The sequence below is a fragment of the Acomys russatus genome, chromosome 29 (genome assembly GCF_903995435.1).
Source record: "Acomys russatus chromosome 29, mAcoRus1.1, whole genome shotgun sequence".
NCBI classification, from domain to species: domain Eukaryota; kingdom Metazoa; phylum Chordata; class Mammalia; order Rodentia; family Muridae; genus Acomys; species Acomys russatus.
Window position 1 is genome coordinate 27,254,347 of NC_067165.1, and position 17,735 is coordinate 27,272,081.

At 44.9% G+C, this 17,735-nt stretch overlaps 1 protein-coding gene and 1 long non-coding RNA gene across 5 annotated transcripts in view; both read left to right on the top strand.

Annotated features, from left to right (window-relative positions):
- The first annotated feature begins 388 nt into the window (after positions 1-388).
- On the top strand, positions 389-1,895 carry LOC127211991 (uncharacterized). 4 transcript variants are annotated; one of them, XR_007833460.1, is made up of 5 exons: positions 389-1,144; positions 1,203-1,318; positions 1,377-1,434; positions 1,580-1,637; positions 1,696-1,895. It is a non-coding gene; the product is annotated as an uncharacterized LOC127211991 (long non-coding RNA). The 4 variants fall into 4 exon arrangements; XR_007833462.1 differs by having other exon boundaries at positions 1,406-1,434; XR_007833461.1 differs by having other exon boundaries at positions 1,203-1,463.
- A 7,657-nt stretch (positions 1,896-9,552) lies between these two features.
- Wasf2 (WASP family member 2) overlaps positions 9,553-17,735 on the top strand; it is a 37,794-nt gene continuing 29,611 nt past the window's right edge. Inside the window, 1 exon segment of the mRNA XM_051172083.1 lies at positions 9,553-9,792. The gene's annotated coding sequence lies outside the window, so the exon portion shown is untranslated.

The window sequence follows — 17,735 nt, forward strand, 5'->3', positions numbered from 1 at the left end:
CCGCCTGGTCTCACTTTTTGTTTTTTGTTTTTTTTAAATGATACAAAATGTACCAGTTTCCTGGCAACATCCAAAAAAGCACTGTAGTGAGGGCCTCACTGGCGTACCTTTGTTCTCAGCAGGCCCGCTCAGGGTGTTCATCTCGGCTGCTTGAGTGACATTCAGTTTCTTCACATCCTACTCGGTCTGGCACTTGTTGACCTTGACACCCAGGAACATAAGTGTGTCATTCTCTTCTGTCTGCTTCTGGCCAGCTCTGTGGTCAGGGTGAACTTGATGATGGTGAGCGGTCAAGCTTGTTTTCCTGAGTGTGTTCTTCGGAAGATATTTGGAGCCTTATTGTCCTGGGCTACCAGAAGCGGGCGATGTCCAGCTCTGTAGTGTGGGTGTGACATTCCAGGCCTTTCAGTAATATCTTCTTTGCATTCACTGTCTTTGCTTTGGCTCCGACTTTGGGGTGACGGTGGGGGTAGCAGAAGCTTCCTATTTCTCTTTGGCCCCATTTTGGTGAAAAGGAAGATTTCTATTTAAAGCTTACTCTAGGGCAGTGGATCTCAACTGTCCGAATGGTGCAACCCTTTAGTACACTTTCTCATATTATGGTGGCCCCCAACCATAAAATTATTTTCATTGCTACTTCATAACTAATATTTTCCTGCCGTTATGAGTCATGATGTAATATCTGTGTTTTCTGGTGGTCTTAGGCGGCCCCTGAGATGGAGACTTGCGACTACAGCATGAGAACCATTGCTCCAGGGCTTTGTGGAGGAGAAGGCATGAAAATGCCAGTTTCAAAAATTAAGGCTCTGTTGCCCAAAATTTATAATTTGTCATAGAATTTCTTTGGAAATGTTACCTATGAATGTGTGCTACCTTTGAATTTTATTTTTCTTACATTCTACATTCCCCACTTCACCAGTGAGTTTATTTTAAATTCTGGATTGGGAAGTAAACTATTACTTTTTATTGGGTCTAGTAAAAGCAATAGCTACTAAATACAAAAACATTATATTAAAGTTTTTCTCTTCTCATAGCAGTCCTTCAGATTATCACAGATAAATGTCACCCGCTGGCCACTTAGCTGGGTGTAGTGGCTCAAACCTTTAATCCCAGCACTTGAGGCCAGCCTGGTCTACATAGTGAGGTCTAGGCCAGCCTGGTCTACATAGTGAGGTCTAAGCCAGCCTCGTCTACATAGTGAGGTCTAGGCCAGCCTGATCTGCATAGTGAGGTCTAGGCCAGCCTGGTCTACATAGTGAGGTCTAGGCCAGCCTGGTCTACATAGTGAGGTCTAGGCCAGCCTGGTCTACATAGTGAGGTCTAGGCCAGCCTGGTCTACATAGTGAGGTCTAGGCCAGCCTGGTCTGTGTAGTGAGGTCTAGGCCAGCCTGATCTGCGTAGTGAGATCTAGGCCAGCCTGGTCTGCGTAGTGAGGTCTAGGCCAGCCTGGTCTACATAGTGAGGTCTAGGCCAGCCTGGTCCGCATAGTGAGGTCTAGGCCATCCTGGTCTACATAGTGAGGTCTAGGCCATCCTAGTCTGCATAGTGAGGTCTAGGCCATCCTGGTCTACATAGTAAGGTCTAGGCCAGCCTGGTCTGCATAGTGAGGTCTAGGCCAGCCTGGTCTGCATAGTGAGGTCTAGGCCATCCTGGTCTACGTAGTGAGGTCTAGGCCAGCCTGGTCTACATAGTGAGGTCTAGGCCAGCCTGGTCTGCATAGTGAGGTCTAGGCCAGCCTGGTCTACATAGTGAGGTCTAGGCCAGCCTGATCTGCGTAGTGAGGTCTAGGCCAGCCTGGTCTGCATAGTGAGGTCTAGGCCAGCCTGGTCTACGTAGTGAGGTCTAGGCCAGCCTGGTCTACATAGTGAGGTCTAGGCCAGCCTGCTCTGCGTAGTGAGGTCTAAGTCAGCCAGGCTGTGTAAAGGGACCCTGACTCAGGGGGGGGGGGGGGAAGAAAGCCCAGGTTCTTGGGTGGGGGAGGCAGAACCAGGAGTTTCAGGCTATCCTTGGCTACATAGTGAGTTCAAGGCTAACTTAGGCTGCATGGATTACATCCCGCTTCAGACACACAGAAAGAAAGAGAAGGAGAAATGGGGGAGGAAAAGGAAAAGAAAAGTATTTTTAATAAATGGATGCCCTGTGATTATACGCCTAAGCCTACTAAGAACAGAATTTGAAAGTTCTGCCCTACCAAGCATGGTGGTACGCGCTTATATCCCGATGATTCCAGCACTCAGAGGCCGGAAGTCAGAGGATTATGGAGTCAAGGCTGGCCTGGGATGCATAGCAAGACCTCATTACCTCAAACACTTGGTGGGCTACACAGCCGTGATGACAAAGTAAAAACATTGTTTTTTGACTTCTGTTTTGTAACTTATAAGAATTGATGCAGAAATAACTTATATTTTACCACTTTGCTTGACATTCAAGTCGCTTATAGATGTGTCTGTATTTTTTTAAAATTCTGCCTTTCTACAGAAGTGTCTCTGTCTTTTGTTCTTTTCAGTTATCTTTCTAGACAATTTCTATTTTACCTTTTCTGCACATTCTGTGCTAGGTGCAGACACACTGTGTTTGTACCAGGAAGAACAGTGTGTCCTGTGCTCCCTAGACTTCCGTAATCACACGCAGCATTTTCCTGGCTCTTTGGAGCTGTATTCAGGGTAGAGATGAGGGACTTTGAGCCCTTCCTGTGTTCAACAGCTAGCTCTAGAGCTCATCTTCTGATAATTATAGTTTAGACTATTTTTCCATTACTACATTACCTTATTTATCTACATGGAGGCTATTCTCCTACAATTTTGGGCCCATCCAACCTTGGACCTTCATATTTCTTACTAGTACTGTAGATTCCAAACTATATTCAATAGATCTTTTTTATTTTTAGTTTTTGGTTTTTCGAGACAGGGTTTCTCTGTGTAGCCTTGGCTGTCCTGGACTCACTTTGTAGACCAGGCTGGCCTTGAACTCACAGCGATCCGCTTGCCTCTGCCTCCCAAGTGCTGGGATTAAAGGCGTGCGCCACCACGCCTGGCTTGGCACGATGATTTTTAATTATAATTGAATTGTGTTTGCTGTAGATTCTTGATAATATAGTGCAGATGCTTTTTTCTTCTCCTGTCAATAGAAGTCAAGTCTTCACATGATACATTTCATATTTTCTTTTCTCGATTTTGTTAATTCGTTTGCTGCCTACCAGACCACTTGGGAAATGCTTTGTCAAACTCTATTTCCTCCAACTCTAAAAAATACCAGCAGGAATTTTGTTAACACTTGTCTTATTTTTTAAAATATTGGCATTTAAAACCATAAATCCCCAAACATCTTTATTAACATGATTTCTACAAGGAATGGAGCTGGAAAAGTCACCTGTATTTCTAGATTGGCAGAGAATTAGTACAGTTGTCAACTTTTCCTAGGTATTTGGAAATGACCTTATTGTATGGTCCTGGGGCTGTGTTAATGTTTGCTGGAGAGGAGTCTACCAGCCTGAACTCAGGGTGTGTGTGCTGGCTCACTGATCACCAGCCTCATAGTGCCCGTCACCATCTTTTAATCACAGTTATTTGCAATAGCACGCAGCTAAAGTTGAATCCTATTAGATGTTGGCCTTCACTAAAGAGGTACAGTATTTTTTTGGTCAATAACTAAACAAGCTCTACAAATTACTGTAGTACAAAGTATATGAATTAAAAAAATAAATTCTTAAAGGAGTATGTTTTCCTGCATGCATGTGCACCTGGCACCTGAGGAGGCCTGAGGAGGATATCCAGTTTCCTCAGCTCAGTTACAGATGGTTGTGAGCTGCCATGTGTGAGCTGGGTCCTCTGCAAGGGAAATGCTTGCTACTAGTGGCTGAGCCGTCTCTCCAGCTACAGGTTTTGTCTTTGTTTTTTAAAGAAAGGGTCTTATTATACGGTGACCTGTCTGGCCTAGACCGCTGTAGGTAGAAGAGGCTGGCCTCGAACTCACAGAAATCAGCCTGGCATTGCCTCCTGAATTGGGATTCACCAATGATGGGCTGGTTTTGGTATTTGAGACAGGGTTTGGGATAGTTATAGTGCAGGCTGGCACTGTGCTATGCTGCACTGTTCCTATATTATTCTTAGAATAGTTCTAAGTCTGTACGAAGTTGACAATGTCCTTGAGCTCCTGTTTTTCCTTCCTCCTTTACACAGTGCATGCCACATATATGCCTAATAACTGTCTCAATTTATTTATTTGTTTGTTTGTTTGTTTGTTTTTCAAGATAGGGTTTCTGTGTGTAACAGCTCTAGCTGTCCTGGAACTCTCTCTGTGGACCAGACTGGCCTTGAACTCACAGAGCTCCTCCTGCCCCTGCCTGTGCCTCCTATGTGCTGGGCCTGTCTCAATTCTTTAATATCCTTGCTCACTACAGAGAAACATTTCCAGTCTGCTTTTTCTGTTGAGTTTCAATAGGGCTTAGATTTGGTCATATAGTTTTACCTACTGTTGAAAGACCAGTCTTTGGGCCAGGCGTGGTGGCGCATGTCTTTAATCCCAGCACTCGGGAGACAGAGGCAGGTGGATCACTATGAGTTCTAGGCCAGCCTGGTCTACATAGCAAGTCCAGAATAGCCAAGGCAAACACAGAGAGACTCTGTCTCAAAAAACAAAAACAAAAACAACAACAGCAAAAAGAAAGATGAGTCTTCTGGTTAATCTGCCACATTGTACTTTTCTTTTGTGTTTTGATTTTTTGAGACAGGGTTTCTCTGTGTAGCCTTGGCTGTCCTGGACTTGCTTTGTAGACCAGGCTAGCGTGGAACTCACAGTGATCCACCTGCCTCTAAACAGTTTTTTCTTTCTTTCTTTTTAAGCCTACATACATTTTTTTCATGTATACCTGCGTTCCAGAAGAGGGCACCAGGCACCAGATCTCATTATAGATGGTGGTGAGCCACCACGTGGTTGCTGGGAATTGAACTCAGGACATCTGGAAGAGCAGACAGTGCTCTTAACCTCTGAGCCATCTCTCCAGCCCCCACATTGTTGTTGTTTTTCTTTTTTTTTTCTTTCTTTTTTTTTTTTTTTTGGTTTTTCGAGACAGGGTTTCTCTGTGTACCCTTGGCTGTCCTGGACTCACTTTGTAGACCAGGCTGGCTTCGATCTCACAGAGATCCGCCTGCCTCTGCCTCCCGAGCGCTGGGATTAAAGGCGTGCGCCACCACGCCCGGCTTGTTGTTGTTTTTCATAACATACTTTTCATGTTTTCAGAGGTGCTTGGTTGATCTCAGTGTTTTAGAAAAAGTAAAAAGTAAATTATTTATTGAAAAAATTGGGGATACCAAACTCCATTAATTACTAAAAGGTGCAGGTTAAAACTATGGTAATGTTGGTTCATATCAACAAAAATTAAGAACAGCCAGACAGTGGTGGCACACGCCTTTAATCTCAGCACTCAGGAGGCAGAGGTAGGTGGATCGCAGTGAGTTTGAGCCCAGTCTGGTCTACAAAGCAAGTCCAGGACAGCCAGGGCTACACAGAGAAACCCTGTTTTGAAAAATCAAAAACAAAACCCCAAAGTTGTTACCAAAAACAAAACAAAACTGGGTATAGTGGCCCATGCCTGTGATCCCAGCACTTGGGGAGGCAGAGGCAGGCAGATCTCCGTGAGTTCGAGGCCAGCCTGGTCTACAGAGCAAGTCCAGGACTGCCAGGGCTACATAGAGAAACCCTGTCTTGAAAAACCAAACAAAAGCCGGGCATGGTGGCGCACGCCTTTAATCCCAGCACTCGGGAGGCAGAGGCAGGCGGATTGCTGTGAGTTCGAGGCCAGCCTGGTCTACAAAGTGAGTCCAGGATGGCTAAGGCTACACAGAGAAACCCTGTCTCGAAAAACCAAAAAAAAAAAAAAAAAAAAAAAAAGAAAGAAAAACCAAACAAAGCTGGCAAAGAATCTATTACTTCACAAACAGGAGTGCGATAGCTGGAGCCAGAGCTCGGGGTTAGAATACCTGCCTGGGCAACACAGGCACTTGCACCTTGGCATTGCATTCCTAGGCATCTACCTTAAGTGTTCTTATTTTAACATATTTTGTGTGTTTGTGTGAATGTGGGTCTTGGAGACTGAATGCAGCTCCTCAAGTGGTATCTTGGCAGCTGGTACCTTTATTTGCTGAGCCATCTTGCCAGCTCTACCTTAAAGAATTCTTACGTTATACAAGTATACCAGGCCATATTTACAGAAATGTTCATAGCAACAACTATATAGACAGTAAACTAACAAAAATAAGAAAACATGGCGTGTATATTATTTTCAGATTTGATAAATAAAACATGGTATATTCATATAATAGGATATTATATATTAGTAGAAACAAATAAGTTACAGTTATAGCAGCATTATCTTAAGGAAAATTATAAAATGAAAAAGTTACTAACAAATGTGTTCATTAGCTAGGCATGCTGCTACATGCCTTTAGTCCCAGCACTTGAGGCCAGCCTGGTCTACAAAGAGAGTCCAGTCCAGGACTGCCAGGGCTATTAGACAGAGAAGTCCTGTCTTGAAAAACCAAACATACATACACATACACACACACACACATACATACATACATATAACTTATAGTAATGAAAAGTAATTTTAATAAAAAATTACAGTTTATAAATAATTGCAAGTCAGCTGGGCGTGGTGGTGCATGTCTTTAATCCCAGCACTCAGGCAGAGGTAGGAGGATCCCTGAATTTGAGGTCAGCCTGGTTAACAAAGTGACCAGAGACAAAGAGAAACCCTGTCTTGAAAAACCAAAAAATATAATAATTAATAATAATAATAATAATAATAATAATAATAATAATAATAATAATAAAAGCATTAAGAGCTATAACACTTGACAGTAGTTTATACCCTTCCTATTTTGCTTTTATACATAAGCAAAGTTTTCAGAATATAAAAACTGATTTCAGTGGGTAGATAGAATGCTTGCCTAGCACACACAAAAACCTGGGTTTCCAAGAAGGGACTTGATACCCTATGAGCATATACAGGGGGAGGAGGTCCCCCTCAGTCACAGTCATAGGGGAGGGGAGTAAGGGGAAAATGGGAGGGAGGGAGGAATGGGAGGATACAAGGGAGGGGATAACCATTGAGATGTAATATGAATAAAATAATAAAATTTAAAAAACAAAACAAAAACCTGGGTTTCATTCCCAGTACTGCATAAAAACTGGGCTTAGTGGCACTGCCTATAATTTCAGAACTTTGGGAAGTGAAGACAGAAGGATAAGGAATTCAGATCATCTTCTGAAACACTGAGAGTTTGAGGTCTGCCTCGCTTAGTCTGAGACCATATCTCAAGGAATAAAGAAACAAAAACATAAAAAGCGAAAAGCATCTAAAAATGACTCCTCAGGGAAGTGTGATTTAGATGTTAAAGGCAGACACTTATCGGACAGAAACTGCTTTCCTACTATGTGTGGAGCATTTTGTCATCTTGTGTTGCAGTTTTTCCGTCATGTTATGTAGATTTTATCAGTCAATTAGAAGTGCTTCTGCCTCAGTCTTTCACCTTTTTATGTAGTACGCTCTCCACATTGCTGCCAATGAGAGCTTTCTACATGCAGATCTGATCAAGTCACTCTCTGCCCTCAATTTTAAATAGCTCCCAGTAGCCTTCAGCAAACGCTAAGTGCCATAGCCTCCCCTGCAAGCCCTGTGTCTCCGGCTCTGTCTGCCTTATTAGGCTCATCACTCACTGCTTGTGCTTCAGCCCACCAGCTCTATGCTGTCCTGGAACATGGCTTCTGCACTTGCTGCTCTGTCCACCTGAAACTCTCATAGCTATACTTTTTTTTGTTGTTGTTGTCATTAAAGATACCTTCTCTCCTCTTCCCACTCTCTTAATTTCAGAATTTTAGAGGCTGAGATGGAAGGATCAAGAATTTAAGGTTTATGCTGGGTGTGGTGGTGCACACCCTTAATCCCAGCACTGGAAGAAGCAGGTAAATCTACATGGATTTGGAGGCCAACCTGGTCTACACATTGAGTTCCAGGACAGCCAGAGGTACCTAATAGTTCCTGTCTCAAAACAAACAAACAAACAAACAAACAAAACTGGGATGGAGGTGCAGAGGGACAGAGGGAGGGAGGGAGAGGGAGGGGGGAATATGAATATGAATTTGAGGCTTGGGTCAGGCACATGTCTGTAATCCTAGCACTTGGAAGGCAGGTCTACAAAGTAAGTCAATGCTGTTGGATACAAAGTTAGACTTTGCCGGGCATGGTAGTGCATTCTTTTAAACCCAGCATTTGGAAGGCAGAGGCAGGTGGATCTCTGAGTTCTAAGCAGCCTGGTCTACAAAGCGAGTCCAGGACAGCCATTGCTAATGCTGAGAGACCCTGTCTCAAAAAACAAAAACAAAGTTAGACTTTGTATCCAAAAAATAAAAATAAATAAAAGACTAATTTGGGATACACAGCAAGACCCTCTCTCAGAATCAAAACAATTACTACTTCCTTTTTTTTTTTTTTTTTTTGAGACAGAGTTTTCTCTGTGTAGCCCTGGCTGTCCTGCAACTCACTCTATAGACCAGGCACTCATAGAGATCTGCCTGCCTCTTTCTCAAAGTGCTGGGATTAAAGGTACTCACCACCACCACCACAGGCTCAATTACTTTTGTTTTTACTAACTCCATTCCAATCCCAAGTCCGACAGATGCCTCCATAACACCTTGAATTTAACATTTGTAGTCAAACTGATTACAGAGCATCAGTGTCCTTTTACGTAGGTTGGCGTCAGTAGCCTGCAGGCCAGGGACTCATTCCTCAGCGCATGGTACCCTGTTGGCGCTCACCCTGCGTGTGGCTCATCGAATGATCACATGGCAAATGAAATGATAGAAAAGAATTTCTTCTTCTTTTTCTTCTTCTCCTCCTCCTCCTCTTCCTCCTTTTTCCCCCTGAGACAGGGTTTCTCTGGGTAGTCTTGGCTGTCTTGGACTCTTTTTTTTTTTTTTTAAGACCAGGCTGGCCTCGAACTCACTGGGATCAACTTGCCCCTGCTTCCTTGAGCACTGGAATTACAGGTGTGCGTCACCACACCCAGCTAGGATATCATTTTTCATAAATTTGTTATATTTCATTGTTGTCGTTTATGTATTTTTCTATCTGTTGGTGTGCCAGACAGCGTTGTCTCTGTATAACAGAGGGAATGGGGGGAGAAAGGAGAAAGGATGGTGAAGGAAGGTGGAATAAAAAGAAGGCAGGCAGGTGGGGGGATATGTGGAAGGTTAAGAGAAGGGAAGAGCTTGTTTGAAAGAAAAAGGAAGGGTTTGGTGTTTTATTAATATTTAGACCAAGTACCTAGAAAGTTTAAAACATTCTGGATTTTCTTGAGGCTTGGACACGGGCTAAGTCTCATGACCTGCCCTATTCTGACAGCCCCAGCCTTTTGGAAGGAAGGTTTTGACTCTTGCTCCCCTGATGCTATGATGCTAGCACTGTCATGCTTCTCCCTGTTAGAAAGGCCTTTGAGGAACATGGATAAAATGGAAGCATGGAAGTGCGTGCGTGTAAGACAGGGTTTCCCTGTGCAACCCTAGCTGTCTTGGAGCTCACTGTGTAGGCCAAGCTGGCCTTGAACTCACAGAGATCCATAGCTTTTGCTTCTTGAGTGCTGTGATTAAAGTATGTGCATTACTTTCAGAAGCCTCTAGCTGGTTTCTAGCTTTTAACTAATTTCTAATTTTTCTACTGTGTCCCAGATGGGGTGCTTCGTCACTTCCCTGAGTGTGGGGAGTGTGGGTGAATCCTGTCTATCTCATGAGCTGGTAAGCTGCTGGAATTTTGTTTGGTTTTGGTTGAGACAGCGTCTTTCTACATAGTCCTGGCTGTCCTGGAACTCACTCTGTAGACCAGGCTATCCTTGAACTCGCAGAGATCTACTTATCTCTGCCTCAAAAGTGCTGGGATTGAAGGTGTGCAGTACCACAATTCCTGGCTGCTACTGTGAATAGAAGTTAGTGTTGGGGTTGTAGCTCACTTGGTAGAGTGCTTGCCCAATGTGCTGGAGGCTGCTGGGTTTGATCCCAGCACCACATAAGTGAGACCCGAAATCCTGGATGTAGAGGCAAAAGGAGTAAGAGTTCAAGGCCGTCCTTGGCTACATAGCAAACTCAGAATCAGTCCTGCATTACAGGAGACCCTTTCCTAGCAACAGTATAAAAAACTCACAAAAGGGGGCGGGTGGGGTGGAGAGATGGCTCAGAGGTTAAGGACGGTGACTGCTCCTCCAGAGGTCCTGAGTTCCAGTCCCAGCAACACATGGTGGCTCACAGCCATCTACAATGTGATCTGATGCCCCCTTCTGGCCTGCAGGGGTACATGCATGCAGAGCACTGTAAACATAATAATAAATAGATAAATCTTAAAAAAAAAAAAAAACTCACAAAAAACGAAACAGATGCTGGGTGTGCTGGCTTATGCCTTTAATCTCAGCTCTCAGGAGGCAGAGGCTCTCTGAGTTGGAGGCCAGCCTGGTGTCCTAGGATGGCTAAGGCTATCTATGTAGAGAGACCTTGTCTTGGAAAACAAAACCTAAATAAAGCAGGCTGTGCTTTGGGTTATGAAGAGTGTTGTAGGAGCAAACATTGATTAGGCGCATGCTTATCTTTGTGAGAGTTAAGGCCCAAGAGCCTCATTCATTTGCTCTTCAATTTCTTCACATTCTCTTGTTTCCTAATATGGTCACAGGTTTTAAGAGTAAGATGAATAATATCACCAGCCTCAAAGAACCTCTCAGCTTATAGGACAGCAAGTAAGAAAGTCAGCAGTTGTCACCCAGGGCGATGGTCTGAGTAGGACAGGAATAGTGAAGCATAGAGAACCAGCTGGGCCTGCGCCTGGCAACACAGGCCTGTAATCACAGTTACTCAGAAGGCTCGGGCTGGGATCGTGAAGTTCAAGGCCTGCATGGGCTAAAGATAGAGTTCAGAGCAGCCTAGGCAACCCTGTCTTTTGTTTGTCTGTTTTGTTTTTGTTTTTTCAAGAGAGTTTCCCTGTGTAGCCTTGGCTGTCCTGGACTCACTTTGTAGACCAGGCTGGCCTTGAAAGGAGAGATCCGCCTGCCTCTGCCTCCTGAGTGCTAGGCTCAGTAGATGGTAGTATTAATAAGCTCATGTTCCCTGTGTTAGGTGACAGCAGGCTCTCACTGTATAGCCCAAGTGCCTAGAGCTTGTCCTGGGGTAAAAGGCATGAGCCACCTCAACTAGCCTACTATTGTCTCCTTAGCAACTGAGTTTTGTTGTGTTTTATTTCTTTGATTGGTTCATTTTATGATTCCTATCTGAAGCCCTCCTATTTAGGTGATTTGCTCTGAGGACTGTGTTGAATCCTACATTTAGGCGTTGTAGAATGGATGGTGCATAGATTTTAGGGCTGCCTCAGAAGACTTAAATGACCTTCAAAGGCTAATGTCAGGCCCCATGTCAGTGCCACAGCAACTCATGCATGCAGGGAGCATGAGAAAGAGAATTTAATTATGGAGGAGGGCTGTAACCCTGCTTGAATGGCGAGTTGAAAGTCCTGGGTCCGCCCCTTAGCCTCAGAAAAGGACTTTCTTAACATTTTCTGCCAGGAGGTCATAGGGAGAGCCCACATAAACACCATCCTCCCTCAGGCATGTGCCAGCCAGCCTTATTTTAGTTGTACAGGTGCAGAATAGGTTCGCCACATAGTATTCTGATCTCCATTGAGCAGACGCTGCCATCTTATTGTCCTGCACAAAATCAATCCCTTTAAAGTATGGAACATGGCAATTTTAGGTCAGCAGGCATCTAAAGCCACCCTTTTAGCTTTCAAGAGCTGCCTAATAAGATATATTTTGGACAGAAATACCAGTGTTATCAAGATGAACCTTGAGTCATTGAAATTTTGAATGGGGCTTAGTTTTAGCTGCTGATGCACCCTCTATCTGTGAGATTTCTTTTGTAGTCTTTTAATGATGCTGTCCACTGGAGCACTGTGGTCTTTATCAGACTTCTTCACGACCCCACTCCACCTCCTAACTTTTGGTAGCTGTTAAGAATTTATGCCAGGCGTGGTGGCGCACACCTTTAATCCCAGCACTCAGGAGGCAGAGGCTGGTGGATCGCTGTGAGTTCGAGGCCAGCCTGGTCTACAAAGTGAGTCCAGGACAGCCAGGGCTACACAGAGAAACCCTGCCTTGAAAAAAAAAAAAAAGAATTTATTACAGTAGTTGAACTGAGTCCATGTGTGGGGGTCAGAGGACAGTTTGCAGGGTCACTGTGGGGGCTGGAGAGGCAGCTCATTGGCTCATAGTCCTTGCTGCTCCTTTGGAGGACCTGGGTTTGATTCCTAGCACCCACATGGCGGCTCACAACTGTCCTTAATTACTGTTCCAGTGGATCTGATGCCTCTTCTCGCCCTTGCAAGCACCTGGTACACACATGGTGTACACGCTTACATGAAGGCAGTACACTCACACATAGGGAAAAAAAAAAAAAGAGTTGGTTATCTTCTTCCCCCTTGTGGGGCTCAGGTTATCAAGTTTGGTGGCAAGCCATCTTTACCTACTGAGCCTCTCTCCAGTCCTCAGACTCCTGACCATCCCACCTCAGCTTTCTGAGTGCATGGATTATAGGTGTGAGCCACAGCGTTTGACCCAAGATCAAACCTGGTAGTCTCTTTTCTGTGTGTATGATCCTATTTCCTCTACTCTTAATTGGTGTTCTTTGAAAGTGTCAGAGCCCACTTTCAAAGCAGTTCATAGAGACTTAGCTATACAGTTTATATACTGTTGCTTAACAGAAAAGAGTGAAAACCAACGAAGCAGATGGCTGCCCAGGGAAAATGCGATGATGGCGAACTGGAAGGGCTAGAGCCCAGGGAACTAGAAGATGCCGGGACAGTCCCAGGAAGTGGCTTGGTGAGGACAGAGTGGACATTAGGAATAGAGAATGTAGAGCACCGCAGCAGCACATTCTGGTACCAGACTTGGTACTGGATGTCTTTCCAAGGGAAGTTTCGGTGGATTGGGATGCCACAGAATTTATCTTTTGCCATTTTGTCCCACTTGTGCATTGGAATTTTACACAGACCTTTTAACATAATATAAGACAGAGAGGGAATGCCAGTTTAAGTTTGGGCAGGTAGGATATGATTCAGCCTGTCTGAAGGGATGAACTACTCCTGCCAAAACTGTTTGTAGGTAAAACTGCAACAAAACCCAGTAACGTGCAGCTTTACACACATACACATATGTTTTAAAAGAGAGAAATCAGTTTTCTTACGTTTTTCCAAAGTCAAAGGTTAATTTAAAATAATAATGCTGGAAAGATTAATTTAAGATATTAAATCTACTGGGGAGAACACATGTACATAGTGTGATTACTCCCTCTTTACAATTAAAGTAACTGCATTCTATTTAATGAGCTATTTACATTTAGCAATTTAAAAAGACATCTTTTTAGTATCCCCCCTAAGAGATCAGGAAAACTCATTTCTGATACTACTATCTTGACTTGGGTGAAAACAACTATGGTTTTTTTTTTTTTTTGGTTTTTTGAGACAGGGTTTCTCTGTGTAGCCTTGGTCATCCTGGACTCACTTTGTAGACCAGGCTGGCCTCGAACTCACAGCGATCCGCCTGCCTCTGCCTCCCAAGTGCTGGGATTAAAGGCATGCGCCACCACGCCCGGCTGCACAACTATGTTTTTAAGTTAAAGAATATTAAAATATACATGTAGTTTAGCAATTACTCTTTGTTTTTGTTTTTTATTTTTCTCAAGACAGGGTTTCTCTGTGGCCTTGGCTATCTTGGACTCGCTTTTATAGATCAGGCTGGCCTTGAACTCACAGAGATTCACCTGCCTCTGCCTCCTGAGTGCTGGGATTAAAGGGCTGCACCACCCGACCTGGCAGGAATTACTTGTAGGAATATGGTTTTGATTATTATTTTCTTTCTTTTTTTTTTTTTTTTAAGATGAGAGATCAGATTGTTTTTGTTTTTTTCAAGACAGGGTTTCTCTGTGTAGCCTTGGCTTCCTGGACTCTCTTTGTAGATTAGTCTGGCCTCAAACTCGCAGAGATCCTCCTGCCTCGGCCTCCCAAATGTTGGGATTAAAGGCGTGTACGACCACCACCCGGCTAGATGTTTTTTAAAAGAAGCCCCAGGTGAAAAGATTTGACAGGTGGAACGGTGAACAGAGACAGAAACTTAAAGTGATTCTCTGGGACCTTGTAGCTAAAAGTAATCAGTCAGGAGTGGTAGAACCAAAGAAAGTGCTTAGCTATCCAAAACCAGGATTTTTTTTTTTTTAAAGCAATAGCATCTGAACGTGTCTTCTGAGGCTGCCACTTTAAATGAAGCAGTGTTTATGTTGTTTAAAGTGAAAGATATGAAGCCCCCAGCAGCTGGCTAACATTGGGTGCAGAGAGGGAGAGAGCACTGTGTTATCCTCATCAACACCCCACTTCTGTTCCAGGAGAAACATGTCAGGAAACTTTACAGCGCCAGCATGCAGTCTGGTCTCTAAGGGAGAAGATCCTACTCAGGGGCTTGGGACACTTAACCCTGTGATGAGAAAGCCAAGCGTATTTGTCTGTTGTGTAGAGTCTGGGGAGTTAGCAGCGTCTTAGGGGAAGAAAGTGAACTTTGAACACGGGTGGACCTGGGTTCCTTTTTAATATTTTGTTTGTTTGTTTTTCTTTTGGGGGGGAGGGGTTTGTTTGTTTGTTTTTCGAGACAGGGTTTCTCTGTGTAGCCTTGGCTGTCCTGGACTCACTTTGTAGACAAGACTGGCCTCGAACTCACAGCAATCCACCTGTCTCTGCCTCCTGAGTGCTGTTTGTATCAAAGGAGTGTGCTGCAGTCGTCCAGTGGACCTGGGGTTCTTTTTATTCTTTGGTTCTTGTTTTTAGCCTGGGCTGGCTGAAAGCTCCAGCTCCTCCTGCCTGCACTTCTCCATACGGGGATTATAGGCTGACTCTGGGCCTGAGATTAAAAGCCGTCTGGGCCGGGTATGATGGCACACACCTTCAGTCTCAGCATTCAGAGCTGTCTATGTGGGCTGGTGTGGTGCTTAGTCCTTCAATCTTAGCACTGGGGCGGAGGGGAGAGCTGCGAAAACCTGTGAATTCCAGGCCAGCCAGTGCTGCATATTGAGACCTTGTCCAAACCCAAATCAATCCAAAATCCAAACCCCGCCTCCTGGGAGGCATGAGTGGCAAATGTGAGCAAGGCACAGTGATACATACATATGACACGCCTTAATGAAGCCTCTTGGCTTCTGTACTAACTAAAAGTATTCATTAAAAAGCTTAGCTGGATGTGGTGGCGCACGCCTTTAATCCCAGCACTCGGGAGGCAGAGGCAGGTGGATCGCTGTGAGTTCGAGGCCAGCCTGGTCTACAAAGTGAGTCCTGGACAGCCAGGGCTACACAGAGAAACTCCAAAAAACTCGAAAAACCAAAAAAAAAAAAAAAAAATTTTTAAAAATGCACATGTATGTTTTGATGCATATCCTATATGTGTGCCAGAGCCCATGGAGGCCAGGAGAGGCTATAGAGTCCCCGGATTTAAGTTTACAGGTGGTTGTGGACTTTCTTACATGGGTGTTGAACTGAACTGGGGTTCTGGAGAGCAGCTATCTTTCCAGCCCTTATTTCATTGTTTTGTTTTGTTTTGTTTTGATTTTGTTTTTGTTCGTGGAGACGGGGTTTCTCTGTGTAGCCTTGGCTGTCCTGGACTCTCTTTGCAGACCAGGCTGGCCTCGAACTCACAGTGATCCACCTGCCTCTGCCTCCTGAGTGCTGGGATTAAAGGCGTGCGCCGCCACGCTGCCCAGCCATTTCATTCATTCTTAGTGGAGTACTACAGCTATAATTTCAGTGGTCTATTCTGTGTCATATGCTCTGCTTTAATAGCAGATAGGGTCTCACTGTGTAGTCCTGGTTGGCCTGGAATTCTCTATGTAGACCAGGCCGGCCAAAAACTCACAGAGACCTACCTGCCTCTGTCTCCTGAGTGTGAAGATCAAAGGCATGCTCCACCCCACCTGGCTACTTTCTCTTACACACATTCAAATTCATGTGAGGAGATACATGTACACTGTGTGCATGTAGAGGCCAAAGGACAACCTTAAGAATGCTGCCCTTGGGCTGGAGAGGTGGCTCAGAGGTTAAGAGCACTGACTGCTCTTCCAGAGGCCCTGAGTTCAATTCCCAGCAACCACATGGTGGCTCACAACCATCTATAGTGTGATCTGATGCCCTCTTCTGGTGTATAGGTGTACATGCAGGCACTGTATACATAATAATAAATAAGTCTTAAAAAAAAAAAAGAATGCAGTCCTTCTGCTTTGAGACATGATCTCTCTTTGCTTGGAGTTCACCATTAGGCTAGACTGGCTGGCCAGTTAGCCCCAGGGAGTCTCCTGTCTGGCCTTCCTATCAGTGGGAGGTAGGTTGTGCTGTCGCACCTGGATTCCATGTTGAGTGCTGGGGACTGAGCTGTCTCCTCAGCCTGGAATCATACATTGTATATCTATGTTTTATTTTCTTCACAGTAATCCTACAGAATAGGAGTCATACTAATTTATCAGGTTAGGGGACAGACTAAGAGGTTAGACCAACTTGCCAGAGCATCCAAGCTAGAATGCGTTGGTGGTTGAGTGAACCCCACATCTGTCGCTTAGGGCTCGTTGCTTAGGATTCGAGGTCTTGCTGCTTTGCCCTAGTGCTGCTAGGTTTGGTTACTCCCTAGTAAACTCGGGCCAGAAAGGTATCTTTTCCCCACTGCTCGAGGTATTTTCCATACGGTTGCCATGTTTTGAGTGGTGACTAGACCTCGGGAGGGGAAGTAGAAGTGCAGCTGCCCTCTGCTGACTCTTAGGCAGTTGCTGGCGGCGTGGCTGTTTGTGACAGATGAGTATGTGACACTCTTTCAGGAATGCATTCTTGTTGCAGCTGGCAGAATTGAATCATTGATGTGGACTTGCATGGCAGCTTGCTCCATAATTCTGCTCCCCGTTGCTCAGTTGTAGCTGTGAGTGCTAGGTGTCTCCCCTCTCTTCTGGTGTACAGTCACCTCTTGAGACTGCTGCGTCCGCTTGCTCCATGACCACACGGTGTGTTTATGTATTGCCCTGAGCTGTCAGCGAAACATTTTGCTGAATTTCCTGTTTTGTTGTTGCCCTGCAACCTTCTTTTCTGTGGCCTTTCTCAGTTGTGTAAAGTCAGTTACTTTTTGGCTGTTCATTTCCAGAGAGGGAGCAGTTGCTGCATAGGGAAGTTTGAAACACGAAGTGAGACATCATAGAGATCGAGATGAATGGCTAGATAGTCGGCAAGATGAATGAGGCTCAGGGGCTGATGCGCAGCTCACCTCTGATGGGCTCCTTCCCCTTCCTTTACACGCCCCCGTATCTAATCCGCCAACGGCACTTCCGTGCCTTGAGTGGGCTGAGTTTGACCCCAACCATACTCACTGCTACTTGCGTGCGCCAAGGAGGAAAGGATATATCTTAGTGCCATCCTCTCTACCCCAGGGTCGGGAGGCACAGTGGGATACGCCTTGCATGAGAACCAGCTGTGGCCTGCAGGTGTGAGGAAGCTCGTAGCGTGCCTGCTTACTCTGCAGGAGGCCATGGGCGAGAATGAGGGTGCGTGTGCGCGCACACATGTGCTAAAAGTCTCCAGGACCACAAAAGCCATGGTGGCACATGCTTGTAATCCTGGAATTTGGGAGGCGGAG